This window comes from Mchenga conophoros, linkage group LG9 (genome assembly GCF_057382185.1).
Source record: "Mchenga conophoros isolate Kocher_MC1m ecotype Shallow Benthic linkage group LG9, M_conophoros_male_GT1.1, whole genome shotgun sequence".
NCBI lineage: Eukaryota > Metazoa > Chordata > Actinopteri > Cichliformes > Cichlidae > Mchenga > Mchenga conophoros.
In genome coordinates this window covers 26,649,653-26,671,316 of record NC_140534.1, presented here as the reverse complement: position 1 = coordinate 26,671,316, position 21,664 = coordinate 26,649,653, and the positions used below count along the sequence as shown (strand labels likewise).

At 40.6% G+C, this 21,664-nt stretch overlaps 1 protein-coding gene across 2 annotated transcripts in view; it reads left to right on the top strand.

Annotated features, from left to right (window-relative positions):
- The window catches only part of stau2 (staufen double-stranded RNA binding protein 2), a 106,077-nt gene that overhangs the window by 74,821 nt on the left and 9,592 nt on the right, over positions 1–21,664 (top strand). The gene's annotated exons all lie outside the window — the stretch shown is intronic.

Genomic DNA, 21,664 nt, shown 5'->3' with positions numbered 1-21,664 from the left:
ATATTTCTTCCTACGTTTATATATTTATAAAGCGCTCTGAGTTGACCAAATCTTCCTGTGGACTGTAATCAATGATCCTTCATGGCAATTAAATTGGATTTTTATGGCTCCATAACAGTGACCGCCGTGGCCCGAGCGTTTATGCTTTTGGTTGCCTGTCCATCCAAATCTGGTGAACATGATATCTCTTGGATGGCCTTGATGTATTTTAGTCACATTTGGCTCAGATGGTCACTTGGACTAAAGTCAGGGCTGAATAGATTTTGGTGGTCAAAGTCCAAGGTCACTGTGATCTCAAGTCTACCCCTTGTGAAGGGGATATCTAAGACACCTGCAGAGTGTTCATTACAAATGACACTACATCTGGCAAAAATGTGTACTTGGACTCATGGACAAACTGATTTTTAAATCTGGTGGTCATTGGTAATGGTTACAGTGACCTGACCAAAAAAAAAAAAAAAGTTTTTTTCCAATGTAAGAATTAATTTGACAATTGTAAAAACATTTCACAGAAATATGAAATAGCAAGAAATGAAATAATGATATTTTATAGTTAGTTCGCTGGTTAGCAGTGCTACAGAATCAGTACAATCAAGTTGGTTTTTCCAGTTGAATCTAATACTGATAGTCATGCTTGTGAAAGATAACATATCAAATATTATAAACAGATACTTGTAATAATCAAGTATCTTATTAAAGACATTTGACAGTTAAATCAAAGACTTTATCCATCCAAAAATCGGATCAAGAAGTTGAGTACATATTAAACTGTAAATATCATTAGCTAATCTTGATTTTCTATTATTTTTTGCAATAATAATAAAAAATAAACTGCAACTGTCCCACTATGTTATCAGATGGGCTTCCTTTCCTGGTGCAGTCAAGTGTACCGTATGCTGTATATGGTGTACTATATAGGACGTATTGTGAGACTTTGACAGGTCTCATCCTCTAATTAACAGAGAATCTCTGCTTTTATTATTAATCACCAGGGTGTTAGACCCACCCGTGTTAATATTCACTCACTGCATTTCGTCCCGACAGCTTTAGTTTTTCTATCCATCAAAAATAATCCTCATCCACAAATCTGATTAAACTTATGGCAGACCCTGTCATTCTCTCTCCCTCCCTCCCTCTCTAGTTTTCTCGCTCACTCGCTTTCGCATACTCACTGCATTCAGAAGGAGGTTCTTTGTCTTGTGTTGCCCAAGCAGAAAACCAGTTGCTTACAATCTATCATCTAAACATAGGACGCCTCTTTGTTCAGCAGTCTTCAAAGCTTTAATAAAGGGCCTGGTCGGCCCCGATTGGGCCAGCTGACAGGGGGATAGTGTCGCCACCGCTAACTGAGAGCCAAGCCAATATAGGCCAGGCAGGTCTGCGTCCCTGGGACCTGTTGTTGCCAGGAGCACTGGGGCATGACCGACTGTTAGAGAAAGCCTTTCTTTTCCTCTTCTCAGTACAGTGAAGAGTATGACCACAAAGGGAGCACCTAACAATAAGGGGTTACCCCCAGCAGCCCTTCAGTCCACAACACTTTAACAATTCTGAAGGCATCACACATTTGGATGGCTTTACCATAGACCATTTTCCATCACAGGAACTAGCAGGTCATATTAGGGTGTCATGCTCCTTTTTTACATGTTCCAACCATGGAAGCTATCCCTGTATGACCTCTTTATGGGCTGTTTCCGTGGTGGGAAAAAGTATAAATTCCAGGATAAGTAGCTCTGAGCGCCCCTGAAGTACTACTAGGCAAGACTCAATGCTGAGACAGCACTTAAAAAAAAACAGTAAGGCAATGCAACAATCAGCAACACAACAACTATATTTGTTCCCTCAGTCATCCTGTTTTTATGGACTCACAGTTCCATGCTTACATCAATGACGTCAAATTATTTAAATGTTAGTTAAAGCAAAATTATGACGTCACATGTGTTTCTTGTTGAAGCCCTGTTACAATTGAAGCAGAAAAGCTGAAAGAGCCAATTAGTCAGTTCCTGTAAACGTGCATGTGACTTAGTGGCTGCACCTGACTTACTTATAAGTTATTGTAAAAGGTCTCCTAGTTCATTTTAGGCATGCGCTTTCATAAATTCAGATTGATTTGCCAATTACTAAGTGAGTGAGTGAGCTATGTGTCCCCTAGGCCAAATGCCTCAGCACCCACTCACAGGCACTCTCATCTCACAATTTAATATGTACATTTAAAGATTGTAAATCTGATGAGATGGAACTGGGAATCTCAGCGCTAAGACCTGATAAAAAACTTTTCCTGGAGCCTCTCTCTGTTGCTGCACACACAAAATTACCACAGTGACATGCGGTGACTCAATTTATGATCTCGCTGGGAATTTCCTGCAGTGTTATCCGCACTCTGGTGGAGGTTTACGTCTACTAGGCCAGAGTAACTGATAAAGATCCACAGCCAGAGGAAATCCTCTCCATACTTCTCTGCCCATGATGTTAAAGGAAAGATATGCATGATACAGAGTACAGTTATGAAGGAGTTTGCAAACACAAAATAGAGTTGAAAAAACCCCATAGTACTCATTTTCTATTTGTGTTTGCATGGTTCTGGCATTTCAGGCTTTACTTAGGTTTTTGAACAAGCGCATGTCCATAAATGAGGTGTTAAATAAAAGGAAGATTAGTGATTAGGGTTTAATGATAGATTCCTTTATTTAATATGGAGGAACAGCTTAGGCACACATGAGCTGAGAAATCAGATATAATGTATTCTTTTAAAAGTACCATAACCCTGTTTTCTAAGTCACATAAAAGCAAGGATAAATTAACATGTTATTAAGATCAGGTGTATCAGGTGATCCTGAACCCTCCCTTAGTTACTCTGTAATAGCCTAGGCTGCTGGGGGCTTCCCATGATGCACTGTTTCTTCTTCTCTCACCTCTTTTCACTCTCTGTGTTTGTTCACCACTCTGCATTTAATCATTAGGTAATTTTAATCCCTCTCTCTTCCTTAGTGTGTCTTTTGTCCTTTCTCACTCCCAGCTAGTTGTAGGAGATAGGTGCCCCTTCGTGAGCCTGTTTCTGAAAAAGGTTGCTTCCTGTTAAAAGGGAGTTTTTCCTTCCTACTGTTGCCAAGTGCTTGCTCACAGGGGGTCATTGGATTGTTGGGGTTTCTCTTTATTGTTCTATAGTCTTTACATGATCAAAAAAGCACTGTGAGGAGACTGTTGTTGTGTTGTGGTTTTATACTGTATTAATTCATTTTAGTTAAATTAGATTTGCTTGGTTAAATTCACATTCAAACAGCTTTTATCTCACTTCCAAAAACAAATAACAGGCTCCGTAACATACTGTATTTAGACATATTTTTGATAGGACTACATGCTTTCTGGACAGGCTGATTCCTGTGTTTGTTCTTCAGAGCTGAACTAACTCTTCTGGCAGTCCCTCTGTGGCGGCAGTGGGACGCCAGGGGGGCCGAGGCCCTCTGGTCTGAGTGTAAGGTGTCGCTGGTCCAACATGAGTGGCCTGCAATCGAAGATGACAGGGTGACTGTTGTCTGCCACCAGACTCTTGTGTGTGTCTATGTGCATTTGGTTGTGTGTGGGATTGCTTTGCGTGCAGTAATGTCCTCAGCTGAGCCACCCTAGGTCCCAGGAGCCCTGTCTCCCAGATTGTCAGCTGTGACTGTTTGGGTTTCCTGCAGCAAAGGCACTTTTTGGCTGCTTTGATGTGACACATTGACTATAATCTGTTAGGATTAAAATGTGTTGCAGACATTCTTTCAGGTAATGAGGGCCACTTTTTTCTGGATTTGTTTGGTTATTAAGTTGTACCAGTTTTTCCAGGTATTCCTTAACAATTTATCATGAAGCTGTGATGCAAAGTTTTGCATAAGTGGTTCATTATTTGCTGAGCCAGTGCTTTTATTCCCAATTCATTCCACGCCAGGGTTACAGTAGGTAAACACTGTTTTCTTGCTCTCTTGACCATTTTTGTTCGTTTATACCACAGAAAATGTAACAGTTCTGGTAAAATTGACTGGGAATCTGATCGTGCTCTGGCAGAGCAATGATATTGGAACAAAGGATGAAAGGGCAGAGCTATAAGGAGCCCGTTTAGGGACTCTAAATGTTACACACATTCCTGTCTTTGTTTACATGAAATGTGTTGAAAAGGCTTGGATTCATGTTTGACCCAAGTGAGTATGGAATAGGCTACAGCATGACCACTGCAGATGCCTGAAACCTCTACTTTGATTTATATTTTTAAAATGTATATATTTAAAAAGGAAGTTGCCTTTTAAGGCAGTGAATACAACACTTACTACAGTGCTAGTGGATAGTTTCTTGGTTGCATTTAAGGGCTGGTAATCACTATTATAAACCCATGTTTACTGTGTTTAAGTTAGGAGAAAAAAGCTGAAAGTAACGAAGTATAGTGGAAGATAGTAGGATAACTGCTGGCATGGTCTTCAGAGATCCCCCGTGGAGCTCAGGGGAACAGCAGGAGAGGGAGCTGCAGAGGGCCAGAGGTTGTACAAGCCTTGTGTTTGAAGTCTTCCTCCCTGACTGCAGTGCAGACGTTACCCCAAGCTGTGCTCCTCTCAGGGGGTCCTCTGGAGTGTTACCCAACCAGGCTGGCAGCTGTTGAACAGCTTCTTCTCCCTGCTTATCTGTCTTAGCTGTCTCCTCTTTATGTGCCAGTGTTTTGTAACCAAAACCAGCACCTGGACATATCCTAAATCACTGAATGTGGAGAACACAGGGCACACTGGTCTGTCACTCAGACATCGAAACACCAATCACCTGAATGAGGACTGGAGACAGTTTTTAATTAAACGTATTAAATGTGTATAGTAACTGATTGCCTGCATGGAGGGTTTTTTTGGTGGAACTAAAGAAAAGGAGATTTTTAGTTGTGGTTTCACTTGTGACGTGATCAAAAATGACAGGAAGATAGATAAATTTCAATCAGCTGGAGTAACACAGTGTCCTGCCCTGATTCTATACTTACATGCCAGTCGCCCATCAAGGACCAGTTTCTGAGCCAGGAAGACCCTGGTTCGATTGTGTTTTTGTCGCTTTTTCTGGCAAACAACATCCTGACACAAAATTTGGGTCATTTCAGAACAAAATAAATGACGCCATAAATATTTGGCTGATATCAAGTCACGGCTGAGTGTAATGATCCAAAAATTTGGCTTGCAGGAGAATTGGTCTGTTGCTTCTGTTAACTGGGTCAGTTGAAGAACTCATCAGCTAGAAATGCAAGTATTGTTTACACTACGTTATTGCGAGTCACTGCAGACCACTATTGCATATTTGGGTTGGATGTCTTTTTCTTTATATAGTACATAATGAGACCTGGACTTTGTTTAGTCTTAAGCTCTACATTGTTGTGCCTAGCCAAAAACAGCAAGTGGAAAATAAACTTATTGCAGTTGCTGGTTTATAGAAAAATTACCTGTCTTAGCAGTCACCAACATCAAGCAATACAACCCTCACCCAGAAGCTACCTGAACATTTAGAGATTACTACAGGTGGTGCCCGTAGGTTCCTCTAAAGGTTCTGCAGAACCTAAATCCTGCTAAGGAAAAGCTCATACCTTACATTCACACTGTCAGACGTATCCAAACCATGATTATCCCCTTACCCATCACCACCCTTTCCCTACCCCAGAGAGAGACAAAGCGAAGTATCTATAGAGCGATCCATCATTCCTGCCTGTCTTCCCACTTGCCCTCCTCAGGAAACACCTTTCAGACCAGGAGATTAGAGTGTGACGGGAAGAGAGAAGAGCAGTGAAAGAATGATGGAGGAGGAAGAGGAAGGTGTAAATGATTAAGAGGGAAAGGCTAGAGAAGAACTGCAGAGAAACTGATTAACTGGGCAAACAAAAGACTGTTGAGGCAAGGAATGAGAAAATGGGAGATACAAGTGTCTTTTTTCGCTACCTAGAGAACGCCAGTAGGAATAAACATGAACTTGCCCATTAGGGGACTTGTTGATATCTCCTAGTGGCCTCTTGGAACATTAGCAAAGCTTTTAAGGGTAGACATCAGCCATTTTCACACATGCACTATAACCTTGAACCTTTCTAGACATTATGTGAGAAAGTTGTATGTATGTGTAAACAATACAAGTCTGCTCCAGTAGACTTGTATCATTTACAAACTCATTTGCCACAACAGTTAATGTGTGATAAGTCTTTTTAACATGGAAGATTTTGCTGGGAGACCTTGACACGTACCACCAATGTAAACATTGTAGTTCAAGCTCCCCCAGACACACACCAAACCACAAAGCTGCTCTGTATTGGCTTGGAAAATGGCCCCAAGGCAATGGCTTAGACCCATTTCCCCTTGTGGGACTAATAAAGGTATATCAAATCAAATCAAATCAACTCCCCGGATTCCAATTCGATTGTGCATCCCACAGATTTGCCAAAACAAGCTAATCTGTTTTGATTTTTGATTTATTTATTTTTTGGTCAATTGATTAGTCCATTATTTAGCAAATTGTTTTTGTTCCACTACAGTGGAGAAGAATGTACTCAAAAAGCTGCACTATGGTCCTCGGGCCAATCAGATTTTCACTTCAAAGTAATCTAAGTAAAAAGAATGGACTGCCATTAATAGAGCAATTTTCTAGTAATAGAGACCATATTTGTACTATATGTTTTAAAACATTTTATCTACCTCATGTCCACAGCCAGTTTAAAATCGCTATTTCACCTAACACCAATGTCTTTGGGCTGCCCACACAGAACACCCCACTCAGGGTTAGAACCAAGAACCATCTTGCTGTGAGGCAATAGTGCTAACCACAAAATCTGTTAGCTATTCACTTATCCACAAGGGGTCGCCACAGCAGATGCATTTGATTTGGCCAATTTTTTACGCCAGATGCCCTTCGTTACATAGCCTATCCGGGAATTTGAGTGTTTTCCTAGTGACCATCACTGAACTAACCGTCATCCATGCTTTGGGAATATATGAGCCTGGTTCTGGTTTCACCAAGTGCTTGCTAAAAAGGAGCCGTCTGTGTTATCGTAGGGTTTTTACCTTTGCAAATACAAAGCATCTCGAGGCAACTATTGTGATTTGACACTATATAAAATTGAATTGAATAATTAATATGTACTAGTAATAACACATTTATGGATGACTGCACGTCCAGAAACACAGTTTACCCACAAGTGCTAGCAAAACATATGATAACTTCTGTTCCAAAACTAAAATTAAAAAGGCCTGCGTTTCAGGCTGTCAGCACGTGTTAGTAAGGTATGAGCTACAAAGTAATTTGACACGTTTTAGTACAATTTTTAGACACTCACATAAAGGCATTAGTGCAATTTTCGCTCGCAGATAGTGTTACTGTGCCTGCCAATCTGGATTACATTCCATTGCTTGGAGTGTCTCTGAAACTGGAGTTTTGGAGATATAATACACTTTGAGAGCAAATAACGTTAAGAGTGAGATCCTTTCTCTTAGCCGATTTGTCATTCTGTCATATATTGGCTTTTTTTGCGCAAATAACCTTTTTAATCAAAATTCTGTCAAAAAGAATAATTTATGTTTTTATTGAAATGAATTGTTCTCCCAGACCAGTGTGACTACTTTAGAACAAGCAAAGGTGCCGGATTCATTATCACATTCACGGTGAGAGGAGCAAGATGTTTTGGCAGTGACTTTGCAGCCTTCAGGGGCGTCAGGTTTTGCGCGTGATTTCTCACGCACACAAATTAGGTGCGGATAAAGGTTTGTAAAGCAGTCGCACCTTCTTTCACTCGGCACCTCTGTGGGAGGTAAAGGAGAGCTGGGCTACCCACTGCTCTTTGTAGCGTCTTTTGCTCATTAGCTTCATGTCATTTGATACTGAGTGATAGCTCGCTTTGCTGAAAAGGTCCCCAAGATAAGGACCATGCATTTAATCTTTTCCTCTGCTCTGCAATCTTTCAGTAACAATGTGTGAGATGTGTCATCTGTGGGGACATCACCTTTTTCTAATGGCAGCACAGTGATGTTTTACTCCTCAAAGGTTAATATTTCTCCTCTGTTTAATAATCTGTGTTATGCAAGCTGTTTCACCGAATCCACTTATGCTTTGTTGACCTAATATACAAGCCACACAGCAGTAGAGTGATGCCAAGAAGACATTTTCAGAGCTTCAGCCTTCCTCTGTCTATTTGAGCTCTTTGGAAATAATCCATTTGGTGCACAGTTGTGACAGTGATGTGCATTAATCATCCTAATCTCTTCATCCACTGCCATCCAGGCCAATGTCTTACGACATAGATAAAACACAAACCAACATTGAAACTGTCAGTCTCATCCTGTCCTTGGAAAGTTGCAAAATATACCAAACTCCTATTGTTCAAGGAAAATCTCTGGATTTAAAATAAAATCCTTTGACTTGATATGGAACGACACTTCTTGTGGTTAAAAAGACTTAAAGAAAAAAAGAATTAATCATCGCAGGACTGCTCCAAAACCATATCACACCCTGACAGTAATTGCAGGCATACATGTCTATCTCACAAGCATAAATACAATCACACACACACATAGACAAACACACATGCTGCACAATGACCTGTATTATGAGTTGTAATTATGCTCTTTGTTGCTTTCCTGACTTGATGAAATCTGATCTCCGAGATGCGTACACCCTATTTGTTTGCAACGGTTGTTTTTGATTCCCACTGAATACTGTGTCATTATTTACCGAAATTACTGGCATTCAGGTTTTGTTGAGAGCTTCTTGGGGGGGGAGCAGAAGTCGAGGTTCCTCCTGCCTTATACAGAATTACCAGTGATTTGTTTTATCCAATCTACTTAAGTGTTCAGCTGCAAATAACTAAACCTCTAGCGGTGATCAGTGTGTCTGGATGTGTACTGAGTTATGGAAATGACCGTAGCAATTGGGGAATGTTATTCTGTCTGTCTGAGTCCCACCACCACAGCCACCTCCCCCTCATCCCGATGTGAACAAATTCTCAGGCCTCTAGCAACAGACATTTTGAAACACTCAAAACAACAGTCCCATAGGAGGTTAACACCACTTACAATTAAGGTGTCACTTACCCCTGTGGTTTAACACTTTCTGTGTGTGTGTGTGTGTGTGTGTGTGTGTGTGTGTGTGTGTGTGTGTGTGTGTGTGTGTGTGCGCGCCTGCCCGCCTCCTAACAGTATCTTCGTGATCTACTAAATCTCCTCTGTAAATAAAGTCACAAGTGACAACTTGTGTTCTGTTTTATATGCAAATTCAGCCCAGCCCTTTGCATTTAAAGGAGATAAGGAAAGATTAAGCAAACCACACTGTCACTACATAAATGTGAGCGGAAGAGGCTACAGTGGCAAGTGAAACATGGGCATTCGCTCTTTTTTGTTAAGGCTGATGAGCCCCTATTTTGCACATCTTAGCAACCAATGTGCCTCCTCTTTTCTCTTCAATATGACTTCTATCATATGCTCTGCATCCTGCACCAAGTTAAATATCTGATTGATCAAATACTAATGTGATTCTGATCTACTGGTAATTCAAATGACTCTATACTGAATTGTTTGAAAGTCACAAATAATGGGTAATGGGCACAACTGCTGTCCAATATTGAAAGGGCTGAGACTACAAGATATCTTTGGTTAATATGTTTGTCACTGTGTCAGATTAGGCAATTATAGAGCCATAAACATTACCGACATTACTGAATACACACTGCTCCCCTACAGGGCTTTTTTTATGATTTTATTTTGTCATTCTTTTATTTGCTGGAGATAATGACACGATTTGCTTGTAGACAACTGCTATGTTCTTGTTTTGAAAGTGTAGTTGCTGTCTTTTCCTATCACTGCCTGCTCTAAAGAGCGTCTGCGAGCTGGAAAGCTTCTTGCCTATAACAGGCTCTAGTTAGAGAAACCTTCCAGGTTGACCTGGTTCATGTGTTGCTACACCAAGAGCAAAACAAAGACTGCTGTCAGCTGTGGTAGAGCGTTGGCAGTCCGTGAATGGTCCAAATACCTGTAGAGTCGATGGAGGCAGTGTACAAAGTCTGTGGTACCAGTCTTTGGGCTAGTCTTGCTCGTGCTGCTGTCAAGCCAGCAGCCAGTTGCTGAGTAGAGCGGAGTTATAACATTCAAAGAGCTGAAGTTGAGCTGGGTGTTAAAAACAATGGAACATGCAGCATGCAACACTGCAGCCACTGTCTGGGCTTTTCATGCTGTATTTTTTCTTTTTTGGATGTTTTGTTGTGCTTTTTTTCACACAGTTTTTTCTCCATTAAAATCCGCTGTAGCACTCTTTCCTTTTCCAGTCTAGTTGTCAACCAATCAAGCACAGTGTCATCCACATCCAGCATTATGCACTTGGGATTTTGGGGGACTGCATGGGAACATGTTAGCGTTAGGTGAAAACCCCTTTCTTTAGGCTTTTGCTGGGGAAAAGCTTATATGTCTTTGTGTATGCATATGCAAAGGAACATAATTGCAGGGCAATGAATTACATATATACAGCAGCTTTTATTGATTTTATGGGGACTGAGATTAAAGATAAAAAACCCCATCTACCATCATTTCTTAATCTCACTCATTAACAACTTATATCATAATTAAATTGTTAAAGCTTCCTTTTTATGGATAGCGCTGTATGATTGCATGATGGCAGGGACCTTAAATTTCCCACAGACATGTCATCTCCTTGAAATTGCTTTTCTGCTCTAGAGATGCTACTAGGTAATTTTTATTACGTGTGAAGAGCATTGATTCCCCATATTCCAGTGTTTGTTTGTTTTTACTAAGCTAGGTTAATCACTGACTCTGGTTATATAAAGACATTTTCACACATGCAATGCAGCTCTGGACTTCACTAGAGGTCACACAATGTAGCTGCATGTGAGAAAGAAAATGTCAGTTTGATACTCTCATGTATCATCTTTGTGATGTCTGTTGGACCCCTCGGGAGACTACACATTTAATTGTTCGTTTTTCTAGCAACATGAAGTGAACTATATCCTGTTGTGTGCTATATGTTAGAAATGACTACTTCAGATAGTGTACTATGCTTGGAGGATGTTCAGAGATATGATAGAAAATGTTATTTAATTGCTGAACAGTCTGGCTTATTGAAGCATAACTCAATTTTTTTAAATGATTTTAATTTATGGCATTTTTTAAGAGGAAAATTTTTTTTAAATCAAAGCTTAATATGCAAAATAGTCCGATGTTAAAAGTGTGTGTTTGCATATCTTAAGAAGCTGTTGCACCTGATCGATTTAATGGAAGAACAGCCCCAACAAGAGAGCTGTCAGCTGAAACGCTCAAAGGGTTGTACAACTCTTTTAAGATGGAAACCCAGCAGAGTGTGGCAAGAGATGCTGGTTGTTCCCAGTCAGCTGTGTCTAAAACATGGTACAGGCAAAACGGGAAGATTACGAAAGGAAGATCTCAAAGCATCTGGACAGAAAACTCAAAGCAATATGTCCTGAAAATGGAAAATTGCACAACAAAAGAAATGAAAAGCAAATGGTCAGAAACAGGAGTCAGTGCCTGTGACAAAAACAGTGCTAACAACAGAAGAAAAAAAGGTTTTAGTGGGCCAAAGAGAAACAGTCATTGACTGTGATTTGATGAAGCACTATTCAGTGATGAATTACAGATCTGCGTTATCCAGAGAGTTGATGCTAGAGCTTTTAACTTGTGCTTTTCCAGTGAAATATATAAGATGCAAAGAAGAAGTAGCTAATTTCTCCTTTCAATTATATTATTGGGTTGCTTATATGGCTGGTAAAAGGGGAGAGATGGCAAGCGTGACCTCAAGGGATAAGGCATAACTGCTGGTTACCAAGGGGTTAGTGACAGCTCTGTGAATGAGGCTTCAGCAACCACGAGCAACCAGTTAGGGAATGCTAATTTTTCTGTAGTGACTGGTGGTTGCCAGGCGGTTGCAACTGGTCTGTAGGACTGTGTGACTGGAGAATTATGTTTTTTAAGGAGTAGACTCCATACCTCAAACAGTTTAGCCCATTATGAAAGAAAGTGCTAATTGTAATCTTTTTGTTGATTAGTTTTAAAGTTTGATCAAAGGCGTTCTTATATGCTCGCTTTACAAATGTGTGTCTCTTTAGAAACTATATTATTTCATTGTTTCCTTTTATGATGTATATGAATGCTTACTACAACAATAAGCTGCAGTCCAGAAAAAAATATTTTAAATCCATATGTTACTCATCTGTGTTTTGCTGTGATTACTTCCACTAAAGGAAACCGCAGTGTTATTATCTCAGCGATTGCATGTACTTCTGCAGAATGTACACCTCGATTTACCACAAGGGAGGGAATTATGTTTTGATTGCAGTTCTATAAGTGCATTGTAAACTGTGTGTGTTCAGTAGAGGAAGTTGTTTTATCTATTTCATTTGCAAATGCCCACATGCACATATATGCACGCATCTTGTTTGAGTGATGCAGTTAATGGCTTTCCCCAAACTGGTGTGGTTTATTGGAGATGCTTTCAAATAGGAGCTTTAATTCAGCACAGTTGGTACATAAACCTTTGTTTTTTGGTTCCCACTTTCCCTCAGGGACCCCTTCCATTCTTCTATTCCTGATTTCCCTCTCCTTCTCTCTGAACCCAAACTCGTTCCCTTTTTTTTTGCTCTCTGCTTCTCTGTCTGTCTTTCTCTCTTTGAGTCTCACACTGACTCCCACGTACACTTCTCCCTTGTGTCCAGTGAGTAAACGTGGAACCGTGTGAGCTTTCAGAAGGACTTTGAAATGAGACATAGCTAGGACATCAGAGGACCCTGACACTCTCAATGAAGCCTACTTGATTTATAAGTGAGCAGAGAGTGTTGCTGGTGGTGGTGGAGGGGGGGAAGTGTTTCCAGAGGCACACAAGGCCACAAGGTCCTCCATTAATACCTTGACCCCTGCTTCATGGGACCAACCACTGCACAGGAGAAGACAGGAGTAGAAGAATAGAGGGATAGGGGTACTTGGTGAAGGGGGTGGAGGGGTCTTTTTTACATAAGAAAGTCTGTTATTTACATTTTCACCACAGAGAAGACAGCACAAATGAGAAACCCTACCTCGATCATTTGTCAGTGGCCTGCTGTGTCCTGACTCTGACGTCTGTTACTTGTACCTGATCCCTCACTCAGACCTGTCTCTGCTCCCTGTTTTACGATTCTACTCACTGTTTTACTGTTCACCATCTAATTAGCTGTGTCTTAATACACATAAAAACACAGCACAGTCTTGGTGTTTACTGTCTGTTTGCCATGCTGTAAAAATGTGAGTTTGCTCATAAAAACTTGCCCACAGATAAGTCCTCACTTTCATTTAATGGGCAAGATCAAAGCGTTGATAACGAATAACAGATTATAGCCTTTGTATTGTGCAGCTGCATAAAAGTTAACACTGATAGACTTATTTAGTTTGGCTATACCAGACAATGCTTTTAATTGTGTTCTTTATTTTATGAAAAGCTTCATTTTAAGGAAGTTTGTGACTAAGCAAAACATTTACAGTGTTCACATTTTAACCAAATTACATTCTAGTGTTGTACTTATCCACCAAGTATCGGTGCAATATACAGGCATGGGAAAAAAGCACACAGATCTGAGGTTTTCACTAATAAAAATGATCTTATTATTATTTATTTACCGTTGGTGTGAGGTGTTAATGCAGATTTGCTGTGGTTGCATGATTTATGCCCAGAGTGGCCAGACATTTCTACTTTGGTCTCATCTTTTCAAAAGACATTTTGTAGTTTCTTCAGACACAACTTTACCAACCTTAGCCGTGCTGCTTCTTTTTAGAGAAAAGAGGCTTTTTCCTGGCAACCCTCCTAAGCAAGCCATACTTATCTTTAACATTTAACAAGCTCAATGAGGCCTGTAAAGTCTAAGATCTAGTTCCTGGGTCTTTTGCAATTTCTCTAAGCATTGCACTGTCTGATCTAGCAGCACCTTGCATCTGCTTACCATAATTTCTATTGAAGCAGTAAAGGTGTGCTTAGTTTTTCACCTACAGCTGCATTTTAGCTTAGTTTTTTGTCAAATAATGTCAAAGTGCAGTGCATGTTGTTGTTCAGCTGAAGTATTTACCCAACTTTAACTTGTAAAGACCAGACAATGTTTTTTATTATGTCCTGACACATAAAACCTTAGAAATGAAGGAGGGTGTACTTTCTTTTTACCATGACGGTATACTATACATATACAGATAGGGATAAACAGAGACATAGAAATCCCTTCCCTTTGGAAAACATTGTGTCATGCTGCTTTTATGTTGTGTGTAAGGCTATTCTATGTTTGCTTATTACGTCACCTACTGTGTGTTTGGCTTTTGCTCATGTATGTGCTTGCAATTGGAGTCCATAACATTGTTTTTTTTCTGTAGAGGTCGGTTTCATGTTGTTTGTGACAGGCCTGCCAGCTATATGCTAACTTGGCAGATGCATTAGGCTAACATTTAAAAGTCTTTTATTCTCTTCTAGTTCCATCTTTGGCTAGTTTATGTGGCCCCTCAACCAATTCATCAGAAAACCAGCCTTTTAGGGAAAGCCTGCCTCTTGATATAAGCATGCTGGAATTTATTGTTTTCTGTAAACATGCCTTATACATAATCTGTCTTCTCAATACACACTGCCAGTTGCCATAGGAACAAAGTAGGGTTTTCATAACACATGAAGGGCTAAGGCATGATGGGTCTCAGTCGCTCCTGTCACACAGTGAGTTTCAGGCCCAGCTCAGTATTTCTTTGGATTTTAGTGTAAGATAAAAATGTCTGTCTTCTTCTTATGATTCTAATGAAAAACACTCACCAGCTTTGTGGGGATCCATTGCAAATTATAAAGCAGCACAACAGGTTTTAAAGATGGGTCCCTTGTGTGTAGTAGGTGATTAAAGTCCAAAAAGGAGCTGAGGGAGCAACAAAGCACAAGAGACAAGAGGAAGAATGTGTAAAACGCTGTCTGACTCCATGTCCTCTCTTGTTACCGGATGTCCTTGTCCAGCAAACATGTATCCGCATAAACACTGCTGTCTCTAACACAAAAATATAAAAAGGCTCATGATGGAGGGTCGAGGATTATTACATACAGCTGGTTTCTGTCACTATATAGCCTAAGCACATCTTCTACTCTGTATCTTAACCCTTTCATATACTGCTAATATTCACGCCTACAAGCTTCTCCTGAAAAGGCAGCAAGTTATAAAGCTTAAAAATCTTTTTTTTCTAATGTATGTAGCACCATTTCAGAACAATTTCCTGTATACAACCACTGAGAAAGCCTCATCAATGACTGGCTATCTGTGAACTATTGGGAATTTTTGATAATATTAAATATCAGTGTGTCAGTTTTGTCACAATCGACAGTTTTCAGCATAATTTTAAAGTTTTGATTATACTCTGACACACCAACAGCTTGACACATGACGGCCAAAGTTGTTGGCAGGGGCACATGCGCAGTTGGTGCGTTGTAAAGTCTCTACGATCGAGTCCACACAATCCCCCCAAAAATGGCAGACACGCAGACATCAACACGGATCCTCATATTCACCAACTAATGACAAAATGTATGTCACTTGGATTCAGTTGTAGTAAGTGATTTGCTTTATTTTGGTCTCTTACATAAATAAACTATATGGGCAAAAGTACTGGGCCACCTAGTCGTTACGACTACAGGAGATGCTCATTCATGGAAACTGGGGGTGAGCCTCAAAATTATATCACAATATTTCAAGAACATTTGCGATAATAGTATTTCTTACGATGTGGTCAGGGGTGGGGGTGCAGGCAGCAACATTTAAAGTGTGAGTAAATGAGCTTCTGTCACTGATGACTCACTGGCTATTTCAAAATGGGAATTTGTTGCCACATGGTGCCGGTAGCAGTAAGCAGTATAAAGCAGTAAACCTTATAGTGCAGTAGTAGTGACTCAACAATATATCTAGTGATACAGCAGAAGTCAAAAGTAGCACAGTTACTGTTTGCCCCAGACATTTTACGTAGTAAGTATAAGAATAACTGCTTAATGCTTTAGTTCAGCGGTCCCCAATCCCCGGCCCACGGAGTCGTTTGGTACCAGGCCGCGTGAGTTGAGGCTCGGGTGTGAAATTCATGGTTTTCAGGGTTTTTATCAGGTTTTAGCGTTATTTTTGAAATAGTTTTTAGCGGACATAAACCGGTCCGTGGCGCCAAAAAGTGTGGGGACCGCTGCTTTAGTTAAGTAACTAAAGTAACTTAACCTTGTGACTCGTCAGGAGCCTGTGCAATGTTTTCAATCATAACACTGAAAAATAATTCGTATCTTCGGTCAGACTTTTTAGCCAGCTGCTTAAAGCTGTGCTTTTTTACAATCTAACTGCATCAGTAATTTCCCTGCACTGGTTACTCTTCCTAAATGATGTCCACCTAGCAAGTGAAGCTAGTGATGCTTGGTTGAGTCATTTGTTTACTTTTGAGTCGCTCATCAGTAGCTCCTAGTGTGGCCTCCTTCATAGCCTGGTTGTAGTTGACAGTTTGTTTTTGCCTCAATTGTTGTTGATTCCACATTTAGAGGAAATTTTGCAAAGCATTGTCTGTTGGAGGTTGTTAAATTAGCTCACACACTGGGGGACTTAAACACTGAAGGTGATATGATACTTTTATATCATGTAAAAATTTATACCAGTATTATCACAGTCAGTATAATATGGCATAGCCCTTATGGAAAACCACACTATGAAGCTCCCAGCCCACAGGTTTAGTGCTGATGTTAATGCCAGACAAGGTTGTTGAGTCAGCATGACAACTTTTACATGCTGTGGGCCTGAACGTTTGGAGACTCTGTAACTTTACATGGTCTGCCGCTATGTGGCTTAGTAGCTGTGGCTCCTAAACTCTTCTGTTTCACAATAATACAGTTGATCATGGAAGCTCTACAAATGAAGAAATTTTATAGACTGGCTTATTGCAATGAAAGCATCCTGTTACAATACTTCAGTGGAATTCAGTGACCTTTTTAGAAAGACCTATTCTTTCACAAATGTTTCACAGCATTGTGTCTGCATAGCAGTGGAAGCTATTCGCTAATAATTTTGCCAAAATGAAGCTTGTATAACATGAAAACTCGTGGTGCTAGCACAGAGACCTGTAAACCCCAATTTATGTGTTTCAACACACGATCATTTACATGAACTAATTGGAATCTGAATTTCATAAATTTGACTTAAATTAGCATAGTACCAGTTTATTTAATCCTACTGATGTGTTCTGGTCTTTGAAATCTAGGACAAGTTATTGACCATTGCTGTTTGTGTGCTACAGTACAACATGCTATAAATCCGAACTGAAAACACTCAAATAATTTCTGTGTAAGTGTTCATGTAATTCATTTGTTTATTTTAAAGATTTCATGTAGTAAGTTAGATGTAATGGTATACTGTTGGAGTTTTTAAGTAAAGATTAAATTCTAACATTTTTCAAATCCTGCAGCACCTTTTCACAAAGATAGATTGGTTACATGTAAATGACACTGGAACATCCTTGACCAGTGTACTTGGTATGGTGTATAAAATACAAATAGGCATTATCAATATTTCTGAAGCTGCTGTACTTGACAATGCAGCTGTTAGATTTGAGGGAACGTTTTTTATTGACTTGTTTTGGGGCGATCGTGGCTCAAGAGTTGGCAGTTTGTCTTGTAATCAGAAGGTTGCCGGTTCGAGCCCCGGCTCAGACAGTCTCGGTCGTTGTGTCCTTGGGCAAGACACTTTACCCGTTGCCTACCGGTGGTGGTCAGAGGGCCCGGTGGCGCCAGTGTTTGGCAGCCTCGCCTCTGTCAGTGTGGCTACAATGTAGCTTGCCATCACCAGTGTGTGAATGGGTGGATGACTGATTGTGTAAAGCGCTTTGGGGTCCTTAGGGACTAGTAAAGCGCTATAAAAATACAGGCCATTTACCATTTGTTTTCTCTAATAGTTTTTGTATTTCTAAAGAGCTCATGTAGTCAAGTAAATGGATGCAATGCTCAACAAACCTTTATCTCCTATATCCCTACAAAAAAAACTTGGAGTTGTTTTCCTGCATTAACAGTTAACTATTAACTGTCCCGACCGATCTGCGTCGGAACAAAATAGATAGTGTGATTAACAGCAATGATCAGGTTCATTGACAAGCCAAATGAGTGTAATAATAAACTAAACTAAACCTGCATGCTTGTTAGTCAACTGCTATAATCACTTTATGTGTGCCAAGCATTCAGTTAGATAAAAATGTAAAATGAGGTCGAGAACAAACACAATGAATATAACCTTTTAATGTTTTGGGTGTAAATTCAAAGAGTAATGCTTTAGAATGAGTCACAGTATAACTATATTTAGGTTTTGGGATGATTAATAACTTTAAGTCTCTATCAGTCTTGCACTCAAGTTCTCTTTTTGTTCCTAAACTGTTAAAAAATTTCGTAACTCAAGGTATAGGAGTTTTTAACTTGCATGAAGTTACTGTCCTGATGACTCATCTTACCCAACTTCTCATTTGTCTGAACCATTTTTAATACAAACAGGATATTAGCTTCTATCACTTATCCCACAATGAAGAAATAATTGGACTACAATTTAAATTGGGAGGGCTGATAACAGCGAGCAATGCTCTTTGACATCCACCCTGATATCCTCAATAGAGATTGATTTGTTTCATGTGGTATCTCTGCTAAGGTTATTATCTATGCAAATTGTGGATGCGATTAAGACCTTGGATCCTACCTCTTGTGTTTGAGCTTCCACCCTGCACGTAGGAAAGGTCTTTTTCCTTTGGTTGTGTAGCAACAACCACAACTATTACATTTGCATCCCCACCCTCGTACCACTGCCCACTTTAACTTGTCTGTGCACTTCATCACCAAGCAAACAGTGTGAGTTTGTCATTTTAAAACCCACACACTGAGAATTGGCAGGGAGACAGCTGTTGAAAGGATCCATCTTTGACAGTCAGATCGAAAGGAAAGGTAGATTAGCCCGCAGAAAAGAGAGAAATGGGACGTCTCTTGGGGCCGATCACTATCTCTGCGTTGATAAGAGAGCGAGTGCCTGAAGGCTGGCTTTCCTTCCCACCGCTTTTTGTGCCTTCCCCAGAGCAATTTGAGTCCAATTGTCCAGGATTATAGAAGCTGCTCCCTCTGGTATAGAAAGGTGGATCCCTGCAGGTGGAGACGGGGTGATGTAACTCTGTTTTGCAGTCAGCGGGGAAACCTGATAGAAATGGATGGTTAGGTGCTGTTTTCCAAGCCTCCCACCATGACTTTACTATAATCCCAGACAAGGAACTTGAGAAAGACATTTTATGAAAATCTCAACTTCCCAGTACTTTGAAAGACTTACAATCAGAGGTTTTTTTTATTTGTGTCATCCACATAGGCATGCCATTAACATTATGAATCAAATAATCTCAGTTCATTGAATGAATCATAAAAGAATAGTCCATCCAGATGGTCTCATTATCCAGGTTGTGTCTGTATGGTGGTTTTTTCTCCATAAAAATTCAAGGCATCTACGTTTTAGGGAACTTTCATCTTAGTCAGTGGTCAGGTTGGTGAGTCACCGGCCTTGAGGCTGTTTTTTTGACAGACTGAGTATCTTCACAGGCAGTAGTCCCGTCACTAATGCATTCCACACGCTCTGTGTCTCATCCAAAGGAGAATTTAGTCAGTGTTTCATTAACAATCACTGAGTAATTTGGCAGACGTACACAGGTTCTCTTGAGTAAACCATTCTCACTGAAAATGTGTCCCTACCTTCATTTTATTGGAAATGTAAGTTTCTCTGCTGTGTCAGAGACTCTTGATGGCAGTTGCTTATCATTGGTAAATGGTAAATGGCCTGTATTTATATAGCGCTTTATTAGTCCCTAAGGACCCCAAAGCGCTTTACATATCCAGTCATCCACCCATTCACACACACATTCACACACTGGTGATGGCAAGCTACATTGTAGCCACATGTCAGTGCACCCTGGGGCGCACTGACAGAGGCGAGGCTGCCGGACACTGGCGCCACCGGGCCCTCTGACCACCACCAGTAGGCAACGGGTGAAGCGTCTTGCCCAAGGACACAACGACCAAGACTGTCCGAGCCGGGGCTCGAACCGGCAACCTTCCAATTACAAGGCGAACTCCTAACTCTTGAGCCACGATCGCCCCATCATTGACCTAGATTGGATTATAGTGAAGGCAAAGGACTGGTATACTACACACAACAGCACAGAAATGCAACTGACTGGTGTTTTTATGTTTTTAAGGAAAATTGTGACTTCCAGTTAAAATTTTAATCTGTTCTCTATTTATATGTATGTATGCATGCACAATGTTAGAATAAAGAATTCTAGCAGAATACTAAATAATATAATTCTTTCTTCTTTTGCAAGCCATATATACTGAACGGTTCATACAGGCTGGATAGTGCTAACAGTTTAAAAATAGTGCTAGCAGTTTTATCTGCTTCATGCGGCTTCTGCTGATGTAATGTTATCGTATCAAAAATAACTGAGCCCAGTGATAAAATTCCTTGAAAAGTTATATCGTGGCAAAGTTAACTCAGTCTTATCACAGAGCCCGTCTGTATCTGCTTATCCTCTAAGATGCTTTGCTGACAAGGCAGAAGTATGGTATGCTGAGGTGATTCTGCCCCTCGCCCTTTGCCCATATGTTTTGTATTTACGCCCTAGGAGGTGCCATGCTCAGCAGCGCGGTGGTGGAAGGGGATAAAGCAGGCCTCTCTGGCCCAAATGACGCATGACATGGTGCTGCGCCCCGGGCCCTTATTTATGGCTTCCCATGTCAGCAGAGGCTTGCTCCCCTGGGGAGCCCCACAGCCGTTATCCGCTAACTTAGCTCAGCCAGTCCTCAGGGCTAATATCACGCCTGGAAGATGCACAAAGGGAAACACTATCCACTCCCGGAATTCAGATCAGCATAATGTGGAAGCATGCACATGTGACCGAGTCGTACGGAGAAATCAAATTGAATTCCTCATAGAGAAGGTTTTTTTTAGCTGTCACATCACAATTGCTACACTGTTGGAAAGAAGCAAACCCACATACATGAAGTGCTACTTCAGAGGAATTAACGTCATATCAGGCTGAAGCTAGGCCACTGCCAGGCACACACTGCCTCTTTTATTCATGCCTCTGATGTGGGAAAGGATGTGAAATCTGGAGAGAGAGTGAGGAAGAGGTTTGGTGTGTGGATCTGAATACATTTTCTCTGTAGTTACTCAAGAATCCATGTACATATCACACCGCATTAACAAATAGAAGCATACACTGCCAGCCCTCATGCACACACAGGTGTTCTGCACGAGCTGTCCCGGAATGTTCCAGTGATCCCTGTCCAGGGTTTTGATGTGGGTAGAGGAAAAAGGAAAGAATTTAGCGGAAAACGAAAGCCAAGGGATGAGATGAAGCCGAGGAGTAGATGGCAGATATTTAAGAAAAAGAGAAGAGAGGGTCTGCAAAGTATATCTGACAGAATTTATTGGAGATCAGAGGAAGGTTTGACGTGATGACATGATGGTAACAACAGGGTTAACAAAGGACAAAAAAAGATGGCTGGGGTTTTCTCTTCCCGGGTATCTCATATTTCTTTCTGCTTTGAGGAATGAGCGCAAAAAAAGGGAGCACTGTCAAGGTTTTATGTGGCCTTTTGAAAACAG